Genomic DNA, 11,594 nt, shown 5'->3' on the forward strand with positions numbered 1-11,594 from the left:
TATTTATATTTCTTTTGCAAGCAGAAATATATGCCTTTATTTATTTTTATTCCTCCTATGTTATGTATGGCTCTGTCCTGAGCTAGCAGCAACTGGCACCAACAATCTATAGCATTTTGGAGGAGAGTAGATCTTATTTTGTTTAATCCTTTTGTTGTTGTGAATTCTGCAATAGCTGAAATGGCTGCATGCTCCCAAAGCTCAGGTTTGTTGATGAATCAAAAAAGAATTTACAGAACCTGCGAGAATGGGACTCACAAGATTGGTTGTGGTCCACTTTCTCATTTGTGATTTTCTTCCCCCTCCCCCCCCCCCAAGTTTTTTCGCCCCTTCTTTTCATTTTGTTTGAGATTGAATTTTAGAAAGAGCTTTGTTCCAGACAGTAGCTTATGGCAGTGGGTTGCAGAGATGAGATTTCGTTGAATCACAGAACTAATACACAAACAGAAAATATGTGAAAATTGAAATGACAAGCTAGAGTAGTTTGGTTGTTGAGGTAGATAAAAAATGTTTGCAGGGAAGTGAGAGGAAGAAGAGTATGTGTGTTTGTGTATGTGTTTTTTAATGGAACAAGAATTAGTTTTAGCCACAGTTGTTAATATGCTTATATATCTTATAAATGCTTGCTAAAACAGATAATAACAGATAATATTGCTTCTAATCTATCATCCAGTGTTATTGAAACTATGAGGCTATATTTGTGTTTGAATTTTTAATATTTTTATGATTTGTTCATCATCTGGTTACACCTCCCACTCCAGTGATGGTGACTTTACTGATCAAAGTGGCTGTCCACACAGATAATTTGCTGTATCAATGGCTTATCCGGATGGTTGAAAACTCCAGTTTTTATCATCCACCTGGTCCTATACTCTGCCTACTTTATAGAAAGCAGGTTGGTGCCCCTGTTGAGGTATTTGTGCTTCTGCAATATGTACCTTTGAACTTCCATCAATTAAATTTTCCTTGAGGATGCTTCCAAATGATGCTTTTATTGTCCCTTGCCCCATTCATGAAATTTTATGGGGGAGTCCCCACCTCAGTATGGTATAAATACCTCATCTATACTATTCCTATTTGGACTACTGCTGCCTGAATCTCCAAGTAAGCTGTAGTCTAAAACAAACAAGCAAACAAACAAACAACTCAATTCCCTTTCCACCAAAAACAAGTTCTGGTCCAGCTAGTGTTGTCTTCCATTTGTAACTCCTTCATGTTTTCCATGCTTCTTCTATCATTTTTCTTACAATGCAGAATTTTACAATATCTTTTGATTGGTACTTCATGGTGCCATCCATCTGGAAGGACCCCAGGTTACAATAGGAAGTAATGGAAAATGCTGGTGTGGGGAGGGAGAATCAGATATTCTAAAACTGAAATATACAAGTAAACCCTTAAAAGCAGCTGCACAATGCTTCAACTTCAATTATGCAAGGGCACTAGGAAAGGGATCTGTTCAATAACTGAGAAGCCACAACTGAAAAAGCTCTGCCCTTGTACTCAAAAATTTAATTGCTCTAATTAACAAGAGCAAAAGCTATAATATTGCCAAAGGTGCACAATATGTGGAGTGCAGGGATGAATAACAAATGATTTCCCCTACCCCAGAATTTAACTTCCAGCCACTTCTGGTGGGGTGTGTGTGTGTGTGTGTGTGTGTGTGTGTATGTGTGGAATGCAAAAACATATTTTCAGCAGGGGATCAGTGGAAGTACCAAATGTGTCCAGATTAGTTCCTGGGCCCACAGATGTTCTCCATTCTTGTCCCAAGCATGTAGATAGATTCAAATGAGTGAGGCCTGTTCTTTGTGTAATCTCTTCACAGGTCATTTAATTCTGTCAAGATAGCACCAAACAGTTGAAAATTAGCCTGAAAACAAATTGATAACCAATAGAACTGGCAGAAAAGAGAGTCACATGCTCAGGATTTCTCCTTCCTTTTAGCATTCTGGCAGCCAGTTTTTTAGCAGCCCAATTCAAAGCACATGACAGTATTCCAGATTTTGGGGTAAGCAGAAAGTGGGTTACAGCAACAAGTTCTTCCTGTTTCAGCACACCATTCATGTTCTGAAACTGCTCTAGTTTCATGAAGAGATATCCAACATTTGATTTACCAATTTTTAAAAAAAATCTTGATTAATGTTCATCTTATCTTTCCTATTTCACATCCAAACTGTATTTTAACTCTCATTCAAAATACCTATCTGGGATTCAAGGAGGAAAGGCAAAACCATATGTCATCAATGCACTGATGATCATGAAATCCAAACCTCTGGATGTCAATAGTTGCTTCAAAGCTATTGAAGAGCATGGGAGATGTAACTGAACCCTGACATGCTTCATAAGTGAATGGACATGGTTTGGAACTGGGTTAAGAACAGAACAAAAAAACAAACAAACAAACACACTGGAAAGCATGTACTCACAGTAGAGGAATTAAAGGAGAGATGCTTCTGAAGGTCCACTTTGAATGAGAGTGCAGAGTGCAACTCCAGAAAGTTCTGATTAAAGCCCCTGAAGAAGGCCAGCTGGTGATAAAGCCAAAACACATTGGGCTTTTTAAGAAATAAAAGTTTTAGACCATGACACAGCATGTGAAATTGAGTTAGCATTAACCCAACCAAGCAGGACTGGGGGCTCTATAACGTTGTGCTTCGAAAGCATCATTGCTGAAATATATGGTGCCTAGTGATGCCAAAAACTCAAAGAGATATCCATCCAGACAAAGAAGCTTTCATTCCTAACATCCACTGAGTGGGGAATATCATGCTATCTTAAGTCATCCAGAGCAATGACAGCTGCTCATCTCCTCAAATCAGGATGGAACCCAATTTGAAATGGATTGCAGTTGAAGGCTCCCCATCTTTTCTAGACTTTGCTTTAAAAGAGTGATTTTTTAAATTAAAGAAAAATATGAGGTTATTATTGATCATCCCTTTTTTATCCAATTGGGTTTTTTGATGAGATGGAAGGGGACAATAACACTAGCTAGTTTTCTCATTTTCACCTTTTTTGAGCTGACATTTGAATTTGATTTTATGGTACATGCCAATGTACCCAATGCTTGATTTGTTTCCCCTATTTTCTTTCTGAATAATTATGTGGACTAGGTTTGAGTGACTGATAATGATTTACTTTCCTAACCACTTTAACTCTGCTGGCAATTTTCATGAATCAGCAGGGGTTTCAACCTTACATGTTACTGTTTTGTTATTGTGATTTCCCTTCCTGCAGCAAGCTACATTTTTTTAAGGATGCATAAGATTATTTACCATGGCACTTCCATAATTCTTGTTATTGTTGCTTATTTTTTAATTTGAAACTTTATCTGTCCAAACAATTTAATCACTACATTATTTGTAGTGTGCCACAGATCAATGCTTGTGTTCATCCAAATTTTTAAAAGATCACATACATGTATCTGTGTGAGGTATCTGTGTGAACAGAAAGTTCATGAGTGTTTGGGAGATTGCAGTTGTGAAATGTAGTGTGCCTGGTTATCATCGCATAGTCAGGTGTTTCTCAGCTGTCTCCTACTAGACATACAAGTACAGGAGGAATGTGACTCTTGTGGGAGGGATGGACGTGGGCAGACATATCATAGTTCTGTCACAGCATTACTTAACAATACGACTCCTGATCCTCACCTACATTTTTACATATATTATGATACTTAAAGTTTTCTGAAATTATGCAGTGCTAAGCTTTCTGGATACTTCTGCGAAGTTCCTTGCACTGTTGTAGCATTTAGTTAGCAAAATTTGCTTTGAGTGAAAGGATGGTTTATTCTCGATAGGTTTATTCTGGATAGGTTATGTCTTGATTAGGTTAATTGTTTTAATATTTGGGAGATACTTTGCCATTCTCTGTGCTTAATACAGGCATGCTCAAAGTATTTGCATCACTTTTTGTTTCAAAATTTGTTTCTTAATTTGAATCATTTATTTCCTCACATGACACTTCTTCATATGACTCCTCCTCCAGGTTCAACTGGTCTACTTTCTTATCAGATGGTGGGGCTTTCCAGTATCAAGAAACCTAGGTGGAAACTTCTCAGAACAGTGACCTTATCAGTGTTTACATAAAATGTATTGCTTCTTCTGCCATAAAAATAACTATATCATTTATAGTGGCCATAAATGCAGAGATCAAACTTTCCCTTCAATAAGACTAGAACTTCTCTGGTAAAGCCAGTAGACAGGAATCTTTTGTAGTAGCAAATTTCCACTCTTAAAATCCCTCAGGTCTAATATATTATGTTATATTAATATTATAGCCTGCATTCTTGCCAAAAAGGACAGAAAAGTAGGCTAAGAACAGTAAAATCCAAGTAAAATTCAGACACAAAAGAATTAAATCAGAATGAGAACATGTCAGATAAAAAAAAGAATAACACCCAGCATACAATATCAAAAGCCTCTTCAGCTGCAACGACCTTAAATGCCTGAAGGTCTCTCTAAATGAAGATGGCGATAGGCCAGAGCTGATAGGTAGGAAAAAGCAGCTAAATCCTGCTTTTTCCCAAAACATGTCAAACTCCACTGCCCACATGGCCCACTGCCAAGGTGGGCAGTATGTGGACAACCTGACTGCATAGCATGATGTCAAGCTGAGCCTCTGGGTAATATTTTTTGGGTTGCCTCCCCACCATACATGTACACCATCACACAAACACAGTGCTGGTGACCAGCCCCCCCCCCCCCTCGCCCCCCGTACCTTAGCATAGCATTAACACTCATTTCACTTTGCAATAGTGAAGGTGGATCCTTCAAGGAATTGAGCAGCATATTCCTAAACCCTTATTATATATAATCCACTGTAAGGGATTGAGGGCAAGTTTTCAGGCCAAAATTATGGATTTTGATGTGACCCATGTATAATTCGAGGATAAAACATAGGGACATGTAAAAAAGATTTTAAGGATGAAGCAAAGGAAAACAATGCCACAGAACTGACAACATTCTAGCAGGCATGATTATTTGTGCTTACATTAAAGCAGTGCTTCTCAATTATTTTCTGTCATGCCCCCCCTAGGAAGAAGAAAACATTTCGCGCCCCCAGCGCGACTGTAAATAGTATCATTTATATATATGACAGTATTTGCCGAGGTCAAACGAGCCCCCCTTTATGGAGCCTCACGCCCCCCTTTACGGAGCCTTGCGCCCCCCCTGGGGGGTGCGCCCCACTATTTGAGAAGTACTGCATTAAAGGCTGGATGGATGAGACAGTAGAAAAGAGTCATTGCTTTCAGGACAGATTAAACTTGCCTTTCACCAGGGAATATATATATGTGTGTGTGTGTGAGAGAGAGAGAGAGAGAGAGAGAGAGTGAAATACAGTATTTACATTGCCCCATGGATAAGTCGACTCAGTTTTTTTTGGGTCAATTTTTCAATGAGTATATACAGTAAGTACAGAAATTATAACATTTTTGCTTAATCTGGGGCATGAATCCTATTGGCCATGCAATCATCTTATCTATTGATGTTTTGGATATTTGCATTAGATGGATGCAAAAGGCTATTGTTCAATATACTTTCTACAACATTTCACAAATATTTATTTTACATTCAGGGATGTAGCCGGGGGGGGGAGTCCTTGGGGTCCAGACCCCCCCCCCTCCGTTAGATACAACAAATGGTATGTGCCGCCGCGCCACTGCACCCAAGCCCCATTATAATGGTGGCACTTAGTCTGGACCCCCCCTTCCCAAAAACTTGGCTACGTCCCTGTTACATTCAACCTGGAGAGTTTCACTGTACATCTGTTGAATAAGATAACAAAGTAGAAGTTCGGGGTTCCCCTTTGTTTATTCACATCTTTCCAATATCTAGATGTCATGCTTGCCAGCATATGGTGGAGAATTACATCTAAAAGTTTTAGTGAATTAAACATTAGAGGTCAAATCTAAGCTATAAAATTTAGATAGAGGAGGACAATTATTTTCTTTAGGAGGCTGTTTTGACTTTGGTGCATTATTAGAATGGAATATGAGGGGAGAACATTAAACATGGCCTTCCTCATGCACAGCAGCTTGTGACTATTAAGCTATAAACCTGTATCAACCTTCCTTTATCATCTCAGAAGGGCAGCCATACAGAGGTTTTGTAAGATGCAAATTTATTTCAGTTAAATTAATTAATTAATGAGACTGTTAAAAAAACAGATGTTTTAATCAATGGTAAATTCTTTAATGGGTTATGAGCTCTAAATTAAATTTCTAAGTCTTCTGAGCACTCTGTGGAACTGAGTGTCAGATGGTGGCAGCATTTAACTGTGGGACAGATGGCATGATAATTTCTTTGCAAATTACCAGCTGTGTGTGTGGTGTGATACATATGGGCTGCAAGGCTTAATTCATTAATCAGCTAGATTGGTGCTAAAAAAAAATTTGATTCATTAGAGTAACATTTCAGTCAATCAGCCAGCAGAATGTTGTTTGATGGAATGGAAAATAAGTGATTCTTAAAATCTACATTGGGAAATCATCCTCAAAGAAGAGGAATTCTCCCTGTAAGAACAGAGATACCTCTTTTTTAAATTGGTTTTAATAATTCAAATACAAAAAACCCCATATACATACGTACTTACATTTTCTCCTCACCACTTAAAATCCACCCCTACTTACACCCCATATCTACTTATAAACACAATAACACTCATTACTTCCTTAACTATGACCTTTGAGGTATTTTATCTAGTCTCTTTGTATCTAGCTTATCTTTTTCTAACTACTTTTATTTCTGTTTTAATTCCACATTTTCCTATCAATTTTCCATAACTTTTCTAATTGTACCACTTAAATTTAATTAACACATCTTCACAGATTTTTCTAGTCTCTGAAGACAGTAATGTGTGCGATTCTTAACAAATTACTTTTACTTTGATTATTTTAATTGTTTTTAAGCTTAAGTACATATCTTTTACTACCAACTAACACAAAAAGAAAAAAACATTGTTTCCATTGACTCATGTTTTATATAACTTTACCTCTGTCTCAGCATAAAATTATATTCCTATGATAATTTTTTAAGCTGTTTGTAGATACACGTTTTCACATATGATTATCTACATACATATATTTTCACCGTTTCTAGATTAGTTCTTAACTATTATCTGTTATTACATTCTTTCTGCATCTTTGGTTTAGAAATTCTATTCTTCTCTAGAATAGAATAGAGATGCCTCCTTTTGACTGCTGTGTTCACTGCTCTTATGTTCACTACCTGAAACCAAACCACCTTTTTGCTGTAGAACTAGTGTTTTTTTAAATCTATAAGTATATTATTTAATTAATAGATTGCAATTTGTTTAAAACTCATACAAACATTAAAACAGATATCCATCAGTTTAAGATACGTATATAAATATATATTCTGGGCATTACTTCTTTAACAAAAAAATTAGTACCAAATATGGTACCTGAGGTAGAAATAACTGGAAAAAATAAAGATAGGTTCACACACATCTCTCTCTCTCTCTCTCTCTCTCTCTCTCTCTCAAAACACGTGTGCAGGGAGACAGAATGATGAACATTCAAAAGTAGCAATATGCACATGTGAAATGAAGCATCCATTTTGAACATTTTGGGCCCGAGACAGACGGTCGGGAAGTGGCATGCCAGGGCCCAATTCTAGGGTTTGGGAGCCCACACCTAGTCCATATGGACTCCGCCATTATGGTGGCCTCCCAGACCCACGGGGCTCGCCATGATGACACAAGCACAGTGCCGCGTCCGTACGTCGTGGTGCCGCACATGCATCTTCGATGTGCCACAGTGAGCTAATGGTGCACTGATGGCGGTGCCTGCATGAACAAAAAAGAACCTGCTTTTAGTGGGTTCTTTTTGGTGCAGAGGGAGCTAGCACGGTTTGGCTGCTGTGGGCTCTGTTGGGACCAAAAACGCACAGCTCCAGCCCACCCTTTTGGGGCAGTCTGTCAAGCCCCTTAGAGACACTAAAAAATTTCTTCCGAACTGCATCCAGGGATGATTTCTTTGTTAAGCTGTTTCCACTTTTCTAATGATGTCCATTTTTGTAGCCAAACTTAGAGATCTATGTTTTTTTTTAACATATTGGAGGTAACTGATGAGGCCACCTTATCTGCTCTCCCCTCTTCTTTTTGTTTTGCTTTTCATGTATACTCAGTAAGGGATTCTTGAGGCAGCTGCCGACAGCACCTTTCCTGTGGTAGATAGGCTCCCATGAAATACAGTAAGTTGAGCTACAGTAGAATCCTGCTCTTTCCCTACTCAACCTTTGCATCATCTACTGCAGACTCACTGCTGCAGCCTAACACTGTAACTCTATCCAGCACTCCTTCCCAATGCCAATGCTGCTACAAAACATCTGGATAAACAGAGGCTGAGAAGGAAAGGGAGGGTTAGGTGGGTGCAAAAAGCCTTTTTTTAAAACGAGCTTCACTATCAGAAGCACTGGGATTACATTTCATTAATTAACTAACAGCACAGATATACTTCTAAAACACTTATAAAACTAATATCAGGAAATGATTTACTGGGAACACTAGTGCAACATTATGGCATGTGATGGGACTGTATGCTTTTTTGGAGTAACATCCAAGTAACACTTTGCGATAATGGGATTCCTGAGCAAGATTATAAAAGTTTTGAGTAGTTTTTCAATGGGTTTTCACATTTCAAGACATTTTGGTGAAATTTTCATTTGCAAAGAGAAAATTGCAGTTTGTGCAAAGTAAATTTTTATGTAAATTAAATTCCCATCTAGAAAAATATAGTGTTCAAAAACTATTTACATTACTAATTTGGTTGGTTGTACAGATGATATTGTATTTTATCCACACCTTGTTCATGTGTAAAGTAATGCCATAATGAACCTGCACATGTCGTCTCCATGTAATCTTCTAGTAATGGCTGTTCCTTGCATATTAGAACCAGCTCCACATGCTACAAGGCTGTGACATGCTAGGTTGACCACTGCATACACAGCAGTGCTACTCTTCCATCCAAAGTGACAATGTACCAGATCACAGGTAGGAACCCACATCATTTCCATAAGATGAAATTCACATTAGAAGAAAAAGCCTTGAGGAATTTCAGGTGTGTGTGGGAAAGCCAGTGGTGTGGTGCTCCTTAGCCACAGGGCTTGCCTGGTACGAAGGTCTGCCATTAAGAAGCACAGCTAAACAAACAGGCTGGGATATGATCATTTTAGAGCCCTTCCCTCACTTTATGTCATTTTATTGCCCTACTAATTGCTGTTAGATTAGGTGTATAAGAGCTTTGGAAATACACACGGCCAAAGAAGTGTACAAGAAAGTAAATCTTTCCCACAGAGCTTTTCTTACAGCAGACGATGGAGAGGCTAATTTACCTTGCATAGATAAGCAACGGTCTGAGAGACGGGTTTAAATCAGTCTTTGTTTTCATTATGCTCAGCCTCTGCTTTTATTATGCTCAGTGGTATGGAGCCATGATTTTTTTTAACTGCAGTATTCTAGAGTTCTCACTGAGACACCGGGCATTATTACAGACAGGTTAAAAAACAACAACCAAGGAATTACCAAGCATGTTCTATGAAAGTGTTCAGTATTGAGTTATCTTTGTTTTTGTTTTAAAATAGAGTCATTCTTGCATTTGTTGATATTTCCAAAATAAATCCAGAAGATTGGATTAGCAGTAATACACAAAGGACAAGAAACAATGATAGCCTAATGCATTTTAGCTTTCTATTTTGCATTTCTTGCAGTTCTCTGGAGTGGGAGAAAAAGAGGATCACGTGGTGGGAACTTAATTCAGATGTGCTAGACTGCAACTCCCATCAAAGCAACTAGCAATATAAATCTTTACCTATATCTTTCTCACATGCCAGAACAAGTAATTTCAGAAGATTTCTCCTAACTAGGCAAGATTCTGAGAGTGTTTGCACATTTTTCAATTGTTCATGCATTGGAATGATTTTTTGGGGGAAAATTTACCCAAAAACTTTGTACAAAAATGGGTGCCATGCAAAAATATTGCACTTTTTTGTCTCAATTTTTGTGCATTTTTTTGTTAGGTCTGCAATGAGCAGTCTCATTTACACAATGGAGTATGTGAAAAGTTGCAAGTATTTGTACAATCTCTAATACCAGGCAGCTTGTCTAACTATTACCATACCATACCAAAGACAACCTACCTAGCCTATGCCTAAATCTGAATCAAACCCTGAATTCTCTAAACCATTAGTTGTCACCTACAGCTACCAGATGGTGCATTTGAGTAGTCCCATCAGTGAGCTAAAACCACTACCCTCTCATAAGCTCTGGGTGGCAGGCCTTTACTCATCTGCAGACAACCTATCAACCTTAATTACTCATGTACAACAGAAAATATATCATGGGACGGTGAATACAAGGATAAGGCATCACTACAAACCCAGATACCAATTTTATCTACTCTGGTAGCAATAAATCCTTATAATATCACTCACAACGTTAGAGGTGCATTTACTTGCTTATGTTTCAATGTAATATATACCATCCTCTGTCAGAAATACCCATCTATATTACACCAGGGTGATCCCTACACAAGAGGATAAATGTATACAAATCTGTCATTAGATATGGCAGAATCCCAAAATTAGTGGCAGAATATTTTAACCTACCTGGACATACAGATCATCACATGGCTGTACTGGATTAAAAAAAATGAAGGAAGAATGTAAAGAAAAATGGCTGAACTGGGCTATATTCACAAATTCCAATCTGTCAACAAAGGTATGAAAAGGGGAAATTGCAGCTAACAGTTACTCCACTAGGACTTACTCGATGTCCCTTATAGGGAATGCAGTCACAAAACTCACATCTGCTGCACACCCAGTGTACACTAGCATGCTTTCCAAAGAGGTAAGCCTGGGTTAGTCCTGTGGGTCCACATAGTATTCCCCAAACTGAAGGCAGGTACTGAAATGTCAGACCTACTGTGCAGCTCCAGGTGAGTATGAGGACTGCAGGTGAACCTAATTTAGTGAGGAAAGACACTAGAGGAGGTTTTTAAACAGAGGCTGGATGGCCATCTGTCAAGGGTGCTTTGATTGTGTTTTCCTGCATGGTAGGAAGTTGAACTTGATGGTCTTTGAGGTCTCTTCCAAGTCTATGATTCTATTATTCTAGTGTACAATGGGCCCTTGATATCTCTTAGACTTTGGTTCCAGGGCCCCCTGCAGATAGCAAAGTCCATGGATGCTCAAGTCCCATTAAATACAATGGCACAGTACAATAGTATCCCTGATATAAAATGACAAAATAAAACTTTGCTTTTGGATTTTATGTATTTTTGGAATATTCTCAATCTGTGGATGGTTGAATTCATGGATAAATAATAGATATGGAGGGCCAACTGTATGATCTTTGATCAAACATTCCACTCTCCCCCAGAAGAGAATAGCTGAGCCATTTTGTCAGGATGCAGGAGGGATAGTTTATTGATTGTAAAATAATCAATATATAAGTTCACATAGCAATGACTTAATTTTCATCGACAGCACATTCATTAGAATTTTCACTTTCCCTTGATTGTTGCCCTATGAAAAATTACAATAAAGTTTTGGGTGGGCAGTGAAAATGCTCAGGTT

This window comes from Sceloporus occidentalis, unplaced genomic scaffold (genome assembly GCF_023333645.1).
Source record: "Sceloporus occidentalis isolate IW3139 unplaced genomic scaffold, rSceOcc1.0.p SCAF_3, whole genome shotgun sequence".
NCBI classification, from domain to species: Eukaryota; Metazoa; Chordata; class Lepidosauria; order Squamata; family Phrynosomatidae; genus Sceloporus; species Sceloporus occidentalis.